The 13010-nt window shown below is 38.6% G+C and overlaps 1 non-coding gene across 1 annotated transcript; it reads left to right on the forward strand.

Annotated features, from left to right (window-relative positions):
• Positions 1–12459: 12459 nt before the first annotated feature.
• Positions 12460–12530, forward strand: Trnag-gcc (transfer RNA glycine (anticodon GCC)). The gene has a single exon. It is a non-coding gene; the product is annotated as a tRNA-Gly (tRNA).
• Positions 12531–13010: the final 480 nt, after the last annotated feature.

Below are 13010 nucleotides of genomic sequence, written 5' to 3' on the forward strand. Positions count from 1 at the left end.
TATGACACTGCCCTCTGCTTACATTTATAATATCGTCTCATTTGTCAAGTCATACCTGTTAAACAATGACTGCACACTAAAATTCAATGGAGATATTCATAACTATGCAACAAGGCAGCAATCTGACCTACATATGATTCAGTCCAGAACTACCTGCTACCAAAAAAGTGTTTTAAATGTTGGGATAAAAATGTATAATAATTTACCCAATGAAATCAAAGCAACAAAGAACCCAAGAGCCTTCACACATAAGTTAAAAAAATATCTCTTGGACCATTGCTTTTATGCAGTTGATCATTTTTTTGAAAGGGGTTAAAAATGTAAAAAATATGATAAATGTTCAATTAGGTCTGAAAATTATATACTGTGCATGTCTATGAAATACACTGGACTACTTTACTATTACATTTGTATTGGCTGTTTGTATTTTACCATACAACATTTGCATTTACTGTTTTGTTAAAGCTAGCTAACTTCCTCATTGCAAAATGATGTAAAATCAATTTATTAAATATTACCTGCAAATATGTTCCCTTGACATATCCAATATCGTATGTAAAATCTTCCATCTCTTTGATTTGTATTAACTGTTTTGTTGAAGATAGATAATTTCCTTGCTACAAAATAATGTAAACATCAATTTGTAAAAATTACTGTAAACAGCTCTCTTGACCTATCCAATATCATATGTACAGCTGTACAATACTATGATTGCCTGGATCAATAAAAATACAATACAATACAATATCAGTGTATGTGTTATGTGTTTAACAGAAAACAGAAGAAGAAACAAAATGTTTTAGGGGTAGAATTATAGGAATTGGAGCTATTTAAATTTGCTGTGTTTCAGTCTCTTGCCAGTCTTGTTCAACAGCATATTGCAGAAAATAATACAAGAAAGGCACAGTGATGTGAAACTTCAGGTTTTAAGCTTTAAGGATTGTAACTAAGAAGACTCTGTTTAGCTTTTGCAGCTGGTATAGCTATTATGACATACAGTTTTGTAACTGCAACAGAACAAATTAATATACCAAAATAAGTAGCAAAACAAACTGGTTTATCAGTATTTTTTTGAAAAAAAACGAGGTATGTCAGATACTGTGAGACCCACACAACCCAGCTAAACACCAGGTATGGAACAATAAAACTTGCAAATAAATCTAAATATCTGGGCAACTATACTACAGTCAGTGAAAAGCCTTGAAAAAAAGAACTGGGAAAATGGCAATAACTTTCAAATCATAAGAAATACATACAATAAAAAGTGTTTTTCCATAAATAGAAAAATTTGTCATTACAACACTATCATAAAACCAGTGTGTTTATAAGCATCTATCTTATACACTATGAGAAATCTTTGTTGCTAGCGAAAAATAAAAGTAGAGAAGATCTTATGGGGGCAGGGGGGGGGGGGTGCAAATTAAAAGAATGTGATGTACAGCAGAAAATAAAAACAAGGAATGTATTCTAAAATACCAAAAATTATAGATAAAATTGGAAAATAAAGTGCTTGGTTATATGTCCACATAGGAAGATTAGTGATTACAAATGGATTAAATTTATCTCTGATTCAAAGGTGAAAACAATAATACTGTGGTACACAAACATAAAAAAAGATCTATAGAAAATGAGTAACCAACCAGAAGAAACACGAAAATTGAAACACCTTCAGAACAGCTGTACAGGTGAGGAACAAACAATGGGTGCCGATTAGTGAGATGAAACCTGTGGTAGACACGTGGTATTAATGAAAAACAGAATTGTCATAACAGTTTTATGCTTATCATGACTAGCCAGCTGATGAAATAAATGAAATGAAACTATCGTGTCGCCTTGTTGGCCAGGAAGCCCCTTTCGAGGGAGTTCGGCCGCCATATTGCAAGTCCTTTTTAGTTGACACCGCTTTAGCGACTTGCGACTCAATGATGATGAAGGATACACAACACCCAGTCCCCTGCCGGGAATCGAACCCAGGCCCCCTGCGTGGTAGGTGGTAATGGTAGCGCTATGCTACAGAGGCAGACAATGAAAAAAATAATAGATTGCTACTTACTGTATAGTGGAGATATCGAGTAGGAGACAGGCACAACAATAATACTACTAAACACTTCAGCTAATGGTCACGTGTGTGTGCAAGCATGCGTGAATATGTGTGTCTGTGTTGTCTAGCTCGGAAGAAGGTCTTCTGGCCAAAAGCTTACGTGTTTAGTAGTCCCTTCATGGTGCCTGTCTGCAACTCAAAACTTCAGCTACATATTGAGTAGCAATCTATCCTTTTCATAATATTGTCATTATTCCATCCTGGATTATCCAGTATCTGAAATAAATAACAGTTATTATAAAGCAAAAAGCTGGAAGGAGTACGTAGAGGATTTATACAAGGGAGATGTACTTGAGGGCAATATGTTATTAAACCGGAAGAAGACATAGATGAAGATGAGAGGGGAGATATGATACTGTGTGAAGAATTTGATAGATTACTGAAAGACCTAAGTCGAAACAAGACCCAGGGAACAGACAACATTCTGTTAGAACTACTGATAGCCTTTGGGAAGCCACCTATGACAAAACTATTCCATCTGGTTAACAAGATTTATGAGACACGCGAAATACCCTCAGACTTCAAGAAGAATATAATAATTACAGTTCCAAAGAAAGCAAGTGGTGACAAGTGTGAAAATTTCTGTACTTTCAGTTTGCAAAGTAATGTTGCAAAATACTCACATGAATTCCTTACAGAAGAATAGAGAAACTGGTAGAAGCCAATCTCAGGGTAGATTTGTTTGGATTCCGGAGAAATGTAGGAACACACAAGGCACTAATGACCCTACAACTCCTCATAGAAGATAGGCTAAGGAAAGGCAAATCTGCATTTATAGCATTTGTAGACTTAGAGAATGCTTTTGACAGCATTGACTGGAACACTCTCTTTCAAATTGTGAAGGTTGCTGGGTAATTTACAAAAACCAGAAAGCAGGTGTAGGAGCTGAGGGGCATGAAAGTGAAGCATGGTTGAGAAGGGAGTGAGACAGGGCCGTAACCTATCCCCGATGTTATTCAATCTGTGTATTGAGCAAGCAGTAAAGGAAAAAAGGAAAAATTTTGAGTAAGAATTAAAATCCAGGGAAAAGAAACTAAAACTTTGAGGTTTGCCGATGACATTGTAATTCTGTGAGAGACAGAAAAGTAGCTGGATGGAATGGACAGTGTTTTGAATGTATGATATAAGATGAATATCAACAAAACAAAATGAGGAAATGGAATGTAGTCGAATTAAATCAGGTGATGCTGAGGGAATTAAATTAGGAAATGAGACACTGAAAGTAGTACATGAGGTTTGCTATTTGGGGTGAAAAATAACTGATGATGGTCAAAGTAGAGAGGATATAAAATGTAGACTGGCAATGGCAAGGAAAGTGTTTCTGAAGAAGAGAAATTTGTTAACATCGAGTATAGATTTAAGTGACCGTAAGTCTTTTTTGAAAGTATTTGTATGGAGTGTAGCCATGTATGGAAGTGAAACGTCAAAAAGAGAATAGAAGCTTTCGGAATGCGGTGCTACAGAAGAATGCTGAAGATTAGATGAGTAGATCATGTAACTAATGAGGAGGAACTGAATAGAATTGGGGAGAAGACAAATTTGTGGTACAACCCGACTAGGAGAAGGGATTGGTTGGTGGGACACATTATGAGGCAAAAAAGTATCACGAATTTACTAATGTAGGGAAGCACTGGAGGTAAAAATCATATAGGGGGACCAAGAGATGAATACGCTAAGCAGATTCAGAAGGAAGTACGTTGCAATAGTTACTAGAAGATGAAGAGGCTTGCACAGGATAGAGTTGCAAGGAGAGCTACATTAAACCAGTATGTGGACTGAAGATCACAACGACATAATGTTAACACTTAGATTATTGCTATGAATAATGGAGATGGTGGTCGCTAAGCAAATTATGCTCATCTTGTGAACTTTTAATGAGGGCCATCTCAGTTTTACAATGTAAAAACAACAGAAGCTTATCAGTTAAGACAATGACCACACTAACAAATGACATTACCATCCGGGGATGAATAATTATGGTAGAAATTACTATTCTTAGGAAAGCATGCAACAAAAAAATTAGTTGTCACCATTTAAACAATCCATTGTCTCTCTTTTATTGTTGAAAACAATTAAAACAACTTTGGTGAAAAACCAGAACGATGCAAATATGTCAGAAATTCATGTCTTAGGCTCTAAGCTTAAAAATATTTCATCAAAATCTAAAATATTTTTCTTCTCTCTCTCAATCTCTCTCTCTCTGTATCTGTCTCTGTCTCTCTCTTTCCCCCTCCTCCCACCTCCCCCTCCTTCCATCTCCCTATTTATATGTAAAAAAAGAAGGAAAAAAAGAGGTATTACTTCCCATTCTACGAAGTGGATAATTGAATGCAATTGCTGGTGATATTCTCTCCTTGTTACGATGCCTGAAAAATATATAAACTCATTTAACTTAAGGCATATATTCCTCATGAAATTTTTTCTTGTTATTCTATCATTTTGCATCTTATTGAGCCAGGGAGAGGAGGCCTGTAGAGGAAGGAAATTGATAGGTTGAAATCAAATACAGTGGAAACTGAAGTTTGTTGGCTAGTGGAACAGGACTTCTGATCAGGTGAATAAAATGTTATAAATACAAAATCACTTCTCCAGAAGTTCTGCTCTTGTTTATTTACGCACTTTATAACATGTGCAAGCTGTGTTAGATCAAATGTTCTCTTTTTGCATTCCTTCAATTTAATTATCAAGTGATATTGCAATTAGCAACTAATCCAGTGTCAACACAACTTGTGCCAGTAGCTGCACTTATATGGACACAAGTGAACACTATTGGTTGAAACAGCTGCTTACAGTTGTTACATAAAGTCATGAATTTTTAAGGTGAAATTCAAAATTTTTATGCCTCGTTTTTTATTGTGAGAAAACTTAAATAACAAACCAGGATTAAACATTCAACTATATTAGTATTATATACATTTGCCAAGGTACTACTAGTCAAGAGTCTGAAACCCAAAGAATTTCACATTATCTGAATCAATTCAGAGGAACCTACACCATGATTGATAATGAGTGAGTGCTTCTACTTAGCTGTAGTATTTTTTATCTTCATTATTAGAAAATCATTTTAAGAGTTTCAATTTTCTTGAATATAATTTTCACTATCTATACAAAATGTTCATTAAATTCATTTGGACTGCAAGGATTAGAGCAAGAGATGAGCTGTGTTTGTTTACCAGATTCCAAGTGCTGTGCAAGTGATCTACATCAATAAATGTGGTATTGTTATCTGCTTTGCTTTTTCTACTTTTTCTTTCTATAAACCCTTTTGGCCTGTAGATAACTGTAGTATAGTCTATCCCAGTGCCAATATCTTTAGCTGCTTTGACTTACTATTTAGTATTTGGACAGTGGATTTTATTTTTAGCTAGTGTAGGGTTATACAGTATCACCTGTTTCTTTTGACAGTTCTCTGTATGCTTTTTGATTTGGCAAAATATTCATCAAATCTGACTTTAAGGGTCTGAAACGTGCAACTGAATGCATCATTTGGTGCCAATTCTCCACATATTTGTTACCAATCTACAAAAGACACTGTGGTTTTTATACCATCTAAAATTTTCTTCATAGTAACCCTATTTCTGAATAGGCAATTTGAATGCCGGATGGGAATTTGTTTTGCTATTCACTGAGTTTGTCTTTAGCATCATGAGTACTGCACTGTGATCTGCAAACACAGGGCCAATGACAACCAACTTTGTAGCCTCAGCTATTTAGGTTTGTGACAGTTTCTCAAGCCTGACTGCTGGGTTGTCAATCTGCTGCTTTTGGTGAACCATGTCAATGAACAGACTTGTAGTTTTTGGTTCTGTTAGCTTTCTATCATGTGTATCAAACAATTTAAAATAAAGAGGAACATAACTGTTGGTACTTTTTTTTTTTTTTAACACGGTCCACAAGACCATTTGCTTATGACTCCACAAAACACTTGTTTGACCTATTCTCGGGTATTGCCCCATACCCTAAGTTTGAGAGCATTCACTCAACTCCAGAGACAGGAGCTAGAAGAGAGGTACACTTTTAAAATTCCATGAGAGTAATTGTAGTCTGTACAGATGATTATCAGAAGACATTCTTCCCATCTTACTATTTACACATGAAACAGAAAAGAGGGGTTGGGGTTATGATACTGGTACCAGAAGTACTCTCTACCACTTCCTGTAAAATGGTTTTGACAATATTATGTAAAGGATAGATTGCTACTCACTGTATAGCAGAGATGTTGAGTCACACAGAGGCACAACAAAAAGACTACTAAACATGTAAGCTTTTGGCCATAAAGGCCTTTTTCCAAATTAGACAACACACACACACACACACACACACACACGCACACACACACACGCACACACACACAAAATTACGCAAATGCAACGCACATGATAACAATCTCAGGGTAGGGCAGCTAGGTGTAGTCGGGAGATCAGATAGAGGGCAGGGTACGGAAAAGAAGTAAAAAAGAGTGTGGGTCTGTTAATGGAATAGAGATCTGTGTAGTGCTGGAGTTGGAACAGCGCATGAAATCAATCGATGAAGGACAGTAAGTAACGAAGTGTGACAAAATAAAATGCCTACAGCCGTCCTTATGATTTTATTTATTTTGTTGCAACCAGTTTCAACGCATCAATGCATAACCTCCAGGCTTTTGGTGATGCAGTACTGGTTGATATGATTCCTATATATAGGTGATCTAAATGATTAAAGGAAAATCTCATATAAAGATGTTAAAGAAATACTAACAATACTTCCCTTTTTCCCCTCTCTCCTCCCTGACAAAGGAACAAAGTTCTGAAAGCTAGGATACATACATTTTCTGTTCTGTTTTGTGTTTCTATCGGCTGTACTGAGCTGAGGTGAGTACTGGCCAGCCCCTTTGTTAGTATTTGATTCCTATATATATCACATCAGTTGCCAGCATTACTGGGTATGCAGACAACGTGTCAGCACTCCACCCACCAACTGCCAACTGACTCGACAACCATTCAAATTTGAGTGCTGACACATTATCTGCATACCCAGTAATGCTGGCAACTGATGTGATATATATAGGGATCATATCAACCTGAACCGCATCAACAACAGCCTCAAGATGACACATTGAAGCGTTGAAACTGGCTGCAACAAAATAAATCTACATATATAAAACAAAGTCGGGTTTGTTACAACACTTATAACTCGAGATCTGCTGGACCAATTTTCATGGTTTTTGATTTGTTGGATTTGTCTCCGCCCCGAATAGCAGAATACATCTTAAAAATAATGAAAAATTGACGAATAAAAATTTTCATGGTTTTTGATTTGTTGGATTTGTCTCCGCCCCGAATAGCAGAATACATCTTAAAAATAACGAAAAATTGACGAATACTTGAAAAATGCGTTATTTTCCCTAAAAGTTCTTTAGTTTCGGAGCTGTCAAATTTTTTTGTCAAAATCTGTAAGTGGTGGTGGTGGTGGTTAGTGTTTAACGTCCTGTCGACAACGAGGTCATTAGAGACGGAGCGCAAGCTCGGGTTAGGGAAGGATTGGGAAGGAAATCGGCCGTGCCCTTTCAAAGGAACCATCCCGGCATTTGCCTGAAACGATTTAGGGAAATCACGGAAAACCTAAATCAGGATGGTTGGAGACGGGATTGAACCGTCGTCCTCCCGAATGCGAGTCCAGTGTGCAATCTGTAAGTAATGATTGACATTTATGCATGCGGTCATAAACTATTTCAAATGGATGAATAAACTATTACGTGTATTTTTTTAAAAAAAAAGATTGAAAAATATTACGCGTGCGTTCAGAAATGTGTAATGAATACTTAATCTATATATATAAAAGAAAGTCGTGTTAGTTACACTATTTATAACTCAAGAACGGCTGGACCGATTTGGCTGAAAATTGGTGGAGAGGTAGCTTAGAACCAGGAGACGCGCATAGGATACTTTGTATCCCGCTCGACCGCTATAAAACGTGGTATAACAAAAACGCATCTGGCATGGAATAACAAAACGCAAATGTCAGCTAAACGTCTATGGTTAAGTATCAGTATATATCATTAATTAAAAATTTAAAGAAATAATTTGTATTTTCTTTGTATCGTTATTAACAATGCCGCGACCAAGACGATCGAACATTTCTCGGCAAAGCCGTAATGCAAGAAGGATACAAAACATTGCGAATGAGAGGACTGAAGAAGAAGAACAAATTGCCCGTGAAGAGCGCCGCGTTAGTATGGCTCGACTTCGTGCTTCTCAGTCACAAGAGCAAAGTGAGGCAGCCCGTGAAACGGCTCGGTTGGCAATACGAAATCGTCGAGCGAACAACAGAGATCAACATGTAGATAATTTTCGAAGCACAAGAAGAGATTTATCACGTGATGACTTGAATCGAGTAGCGTTTAGAAACAATTGCAGCACTGATTACTGCTTGCATCGTTGTGTTTGCATTGGGCGGAAGGCCGTTGTTTGCGAGTATTATGGCGCATTGAAGTTTTCCGGAGAAACGCACGGATTGTGCTGCCTTAGTGGGAAAGTAGTTTATATGTGGCATGTTCGCAGGTCGGAAGACCATCTGCGTTGTTTGTTCTTGCGCCTGATAATAAAACAAAAAATGTCTGTATCAAAATACTTAATTTTTTATTTTTATTTTCTAATAAAAATTGAACTTAACATCCAAAATCTGATTATTTATTGGCATTAAGGCGGAACAGAGTTCGCCGGGTCAGCTAGTAAAATCATAAGTACGGCTGTAGGTGTTTTATCTTGTCACAATAGTAAACGCCCGTCATCCCAGAGACCTCCTGCCAAAAGGATGGTGTGGTATCAACGTTCGATACCACACTTGTTAGGGGTTCCAGTTATCGACCACGGTCCATATTAGTATCGTTGGGCCAGCGAGTTGTGACCAGCACTGATAGCACCACTCTGCAGCTTGTGTCGAGCTTCTAACGAGCTCTCGTCCACTCTTGCTTGGGACGTCAAGCAGTAAAGTAGCATAGCCTTCAGCAGATAGGAAGCAACCTCTAACAAGGCGCTTAGCAACGTATGGCCTAATTCAGGCCTCAATAGCTTTCTGTTTATAATTATATGTATGCAGCCAAGAACAATCCTGTACAACCAGTTAAGCACAGTATATACAGGGCTATTACAAATGATTGAAGCTATTTCATAAATTCACTGTAGCTCCATTCATTGACATATGGTCACGACACACTACAGATACGTAGAAAAACTCATAAAGTTTTGTTCGGCTGAAGCCACACTTCAGGTTTCTGCCGCCAGAGTGCTCGAGAGCGCAGTTAGACAAAATGGCGACAGGAGCCGAGAAAGCGTATGTCGTGCTTGAAATGCACTCACATCAGTCAGTCATAACAGTGCAACGACACTTCAGGACGAAGTTCAACAAAGATCCACCAACTGCTAACTCCATTCGGCGATGGTATGCGCAGTTTAAAGCTTCTGGATGCCCCTGTAAGGGGAAATCAACGGGTCGGCCTGCGGTGAGCGAAGAAACGGTTGAACGCGTGCGGGCAAGTTTCACGCGTAGCCCGCGGAAGTCGACGAATAAAGCAAGCAGGGAGCTAAACGTACCACAGCCGACGGTTTGGAAAATCTTACGGAAAAGGCTAAAGCAGAAGCATTTCTTAAACAGGAGATTGGAAAACCGATGGATCGGTCGTGGTGGAGATCGTGATCAGCAATTCGTGTCATGGCCTCCACGCTCTCCCGACTTAACCCCATGTGATTTCTTTCTGTGGGGTTATGTGAAAGATTCAGTGTTTAAACCTCCTCTACCAAGAAATGTGCCAGAACTGCGAGCTCGAATCAACGATGCTTTCGAACTCATTGATGGGGACATGCTGCGCCGAGTGTGGCAGGAACTTGATTATCGGCTTGATGTCTGCCGAATCACTAAAGGGGCACATATCGAACATTTGTGAATGCCTAAAAAAACTTTTTGAGTTTTTGTATGTGTGTGCAAAGCACTGTGAAAATATCTCAAATAATAAAGTTATTGTAGAGCTGTGAAATCGCTTCAATCATTTGTAATAACCCTGTATTATTTTTTACCAACGATTTCTAATTATTTTAGTTGTTGCACATCCAGACGATGCAGCCAGCACCTTATCAACATTACTGACAAACCGGCTGTGATTTATATGCTTCTATTTAGCATTGGCCCCAGTCAACATTGGCGACGACTCGTTTGTCATCATCATAACAGATGGACATACAAAAATTTGATGTACCTTACCACGTAATGGGAGAGTTCTGCAGATTTATTAATAACAAGATCAAGCTAATGAAGATAGCTGCGGCCCTCAACATCGACAAGAGATGTTGGTATTTGAATGGTTCTCGAGTCAGTTGGCAGTTGATGGTTGGAGTGCTGACACATTATCTGCGTATCCAGTAATGCTGGCAATTGATGTGATATATAGGGATCATATCAACCCATACTGCATCAACAACATCCTCAAGATGACACATTGAAGTGTTTAAACTGGTTGCAGCAAAATAAATAAAATAATAAGGATGACTGTAGGTGTTTTATTTTGTCACAATAGTAAATGGCCGTCATCCCAGAGATGACCTGCCAAAAGGATAGACATACAGAAACAAAAGTAATGAAGGCTGAGGCCAGGAGGGTTACGGGAACATAGGATATATTGCATGGGGAGTTTCCACCTGTGTAATTCAGAAAAGCTAGTGTTGGTAGGAAGGATCCAGATGGTACAGGCTGTGAAGAAGTCATTAAAATAAAGAACCTTGTGTTTGGCTGCGTGCTGAGCAACTGGGTGGTGACTAGAGAGATAAGGCACTGGAGATCTGTTTCTGTACAAGATTGGGAGTGTAATTATGGTCCATGAAGGCCTCAGTAAGAACTTGGTATATTTCAAGAGGGTCTGATTGTCACTACAGATGTGATAGCCACGGGTGGCTAGGCTGTATGGAAAGGACTTCTTGTTATGGAATGGGTTGCTGCTGTCAAAGTGGAGGTATTTGTGGTGATTGGTAGATTTTATATGGACAGAGGTACTGATGTAGCCGCCTTTGAGGTGGGCTGGCTTGAAGAGGACCAGTTGAAGCGAATGAGGGAGAAGGTGTTGAGGTCTGGAGCACTTTGTCATCATCCTTGATCCAGATCACGAAGATATCATCAGTGAATTTGAACAAGGCGAGGGGCTTGTGATTCTGACTGGTCAGAAAGGATTCCACTAGATGGCACGTGAATAGGTTGACATATGACAGTACAATGCGGGTACTCGTTGCTATATCCCGAATTTGTTTGTAAAGGATGCCTTCAAAGGAGGTCATTGTGGGTGCAGATATAGTTGGTCATGGTGACTAGGAGGCAGATTGTAGGTCTGGAATCCAACAGGCATTGGGAAAGGTAGGGTTCAGTAGTGGCAAGGCCACGGGCATTAGGGGTTTAGTGTAAAGGGACGTGGCATCAACAGTGACGAGCTTCGCGTTGTAAAGGAACAGGAACTGCAGGGAGTTGGTGGAGGAAATGATTGGTATCTTTATATAGGTGGGTAGGCTGCTGGTAATAGGTTTAAGGTATTGGTCATTATTCCAGCCTGGATTTTCCGTTGTTAGTAAAATACCTTTCTTTTTTATTAGATCAGTAAATGGCTAGAGTGTGGCCTTCCATCCCCTCTCTCCAGCCCTGATGTGATGTGTTGAATGATGTATTGCGCAGCCCAAAGTCAATGAATGTGAATGCCAAACAGATGTTGTGGTAACGTATTGATCTTCAACGTAGCTTAATGTTTACGTTCGCGCCATATTTAAACGCACTTTGCCGTATTTGACGCACTTTTCTTTATAAAAACTAAAACTGCTAGGTAATAAGAGTAAACGTATATCAGGCCCTACATATTAGAAGAGTACTTGGATATATATAGTGTACGCAGTATAAATAAACTACGAAAAATGCAATGTGGGGTTGACTACGTAGCTTTTATCTAGTGAACTGTTTTAACATTTAAAATGAAGTGCAGTATTAAGTAATTAAAGATAACACCTGTTGTGTCTCAAATCTGTCAGGTCAAGTACGGTAGGTACAGTTTTACTCTCACTTTATTACAACATGAAAATAATTACGAATGACAATAATACTGTGTTTGTATCGATGGAATATATTTTCACGCTTTGAGAAAGGTAACTACCGCCTTAGTGTCATCATCATCGTCGTTTTCTGCTATATTAGCAAGTCCTTTGCCTCTTCATTTTCTTGTTATCCATTGCTTCCTTCTTAGGGCTGCACCGCTGCAATATGTTGTACCGGTCTCTGATCACCGCCTTAGTATATTATTACTAAACATAAAATTACGTGTAAGTGAATTACACAACACTACCAATAAGCTGTGAGCATCGGTGGTTCAGTGGTAGAATGCTCGCCTGCCACGCGGGCGGCCCGGGTTCGATTCCCGGCCGATGCAAAATTTTTTCCAATTACATTGATGCGTATTTTCGAAGTAGTACCTACATAACTAACAGTAACCTAGTCATAAATGCAAGCCAAGCAAACAAATTTTGTGACGACAGCTGCACATGAACTGAAATATGGAAAGTGCTAAAAAAATACGAGTGCGTACCAAAGCTGGATCGTAAGCGGGTCGCAGTCTAAAGCATCCAGAAAGCAGAGAATGAAAGTGATATGTTCAATGGAAAAAGCTATGAGGAAATTAACAGCAGCGTGAAAAACTGTAGCTGAAGAAATCCATACACCATCCAGATTGCATTTCTTTAATAGAAATGCAAAGCTGTCACCTACACAATCACCCATCATCTTAAATCCCAATTTGTGATAACCTTGTCTAGCTTTCTGTAGCTTAAACAAATTAGTTGTAAGCTGTTGCCCAGGAAATATATTTCTTCAGTCAGTATCTATGGAGCCTGTTGCGAGAACTTTCTGTGTG

The sequence above is a fragment of the Schistocerca nitens genome, chromosome 12 (genome assembly GCF_023898315.1).
Source record: "Schistocerca nitens isolate TAMUIC-IGC-003100 chromosome 12, iqSchNite1.1, whole genome shotgun sequence".
In the NCBI taxonomy this organism is placed as follows: domain Eukaryota; kingdom Metazoa; phylum Arthropoda; class Insecta; order Orthoptera; family Acrididae; genus Schistocerca; species Schistocerca nitens.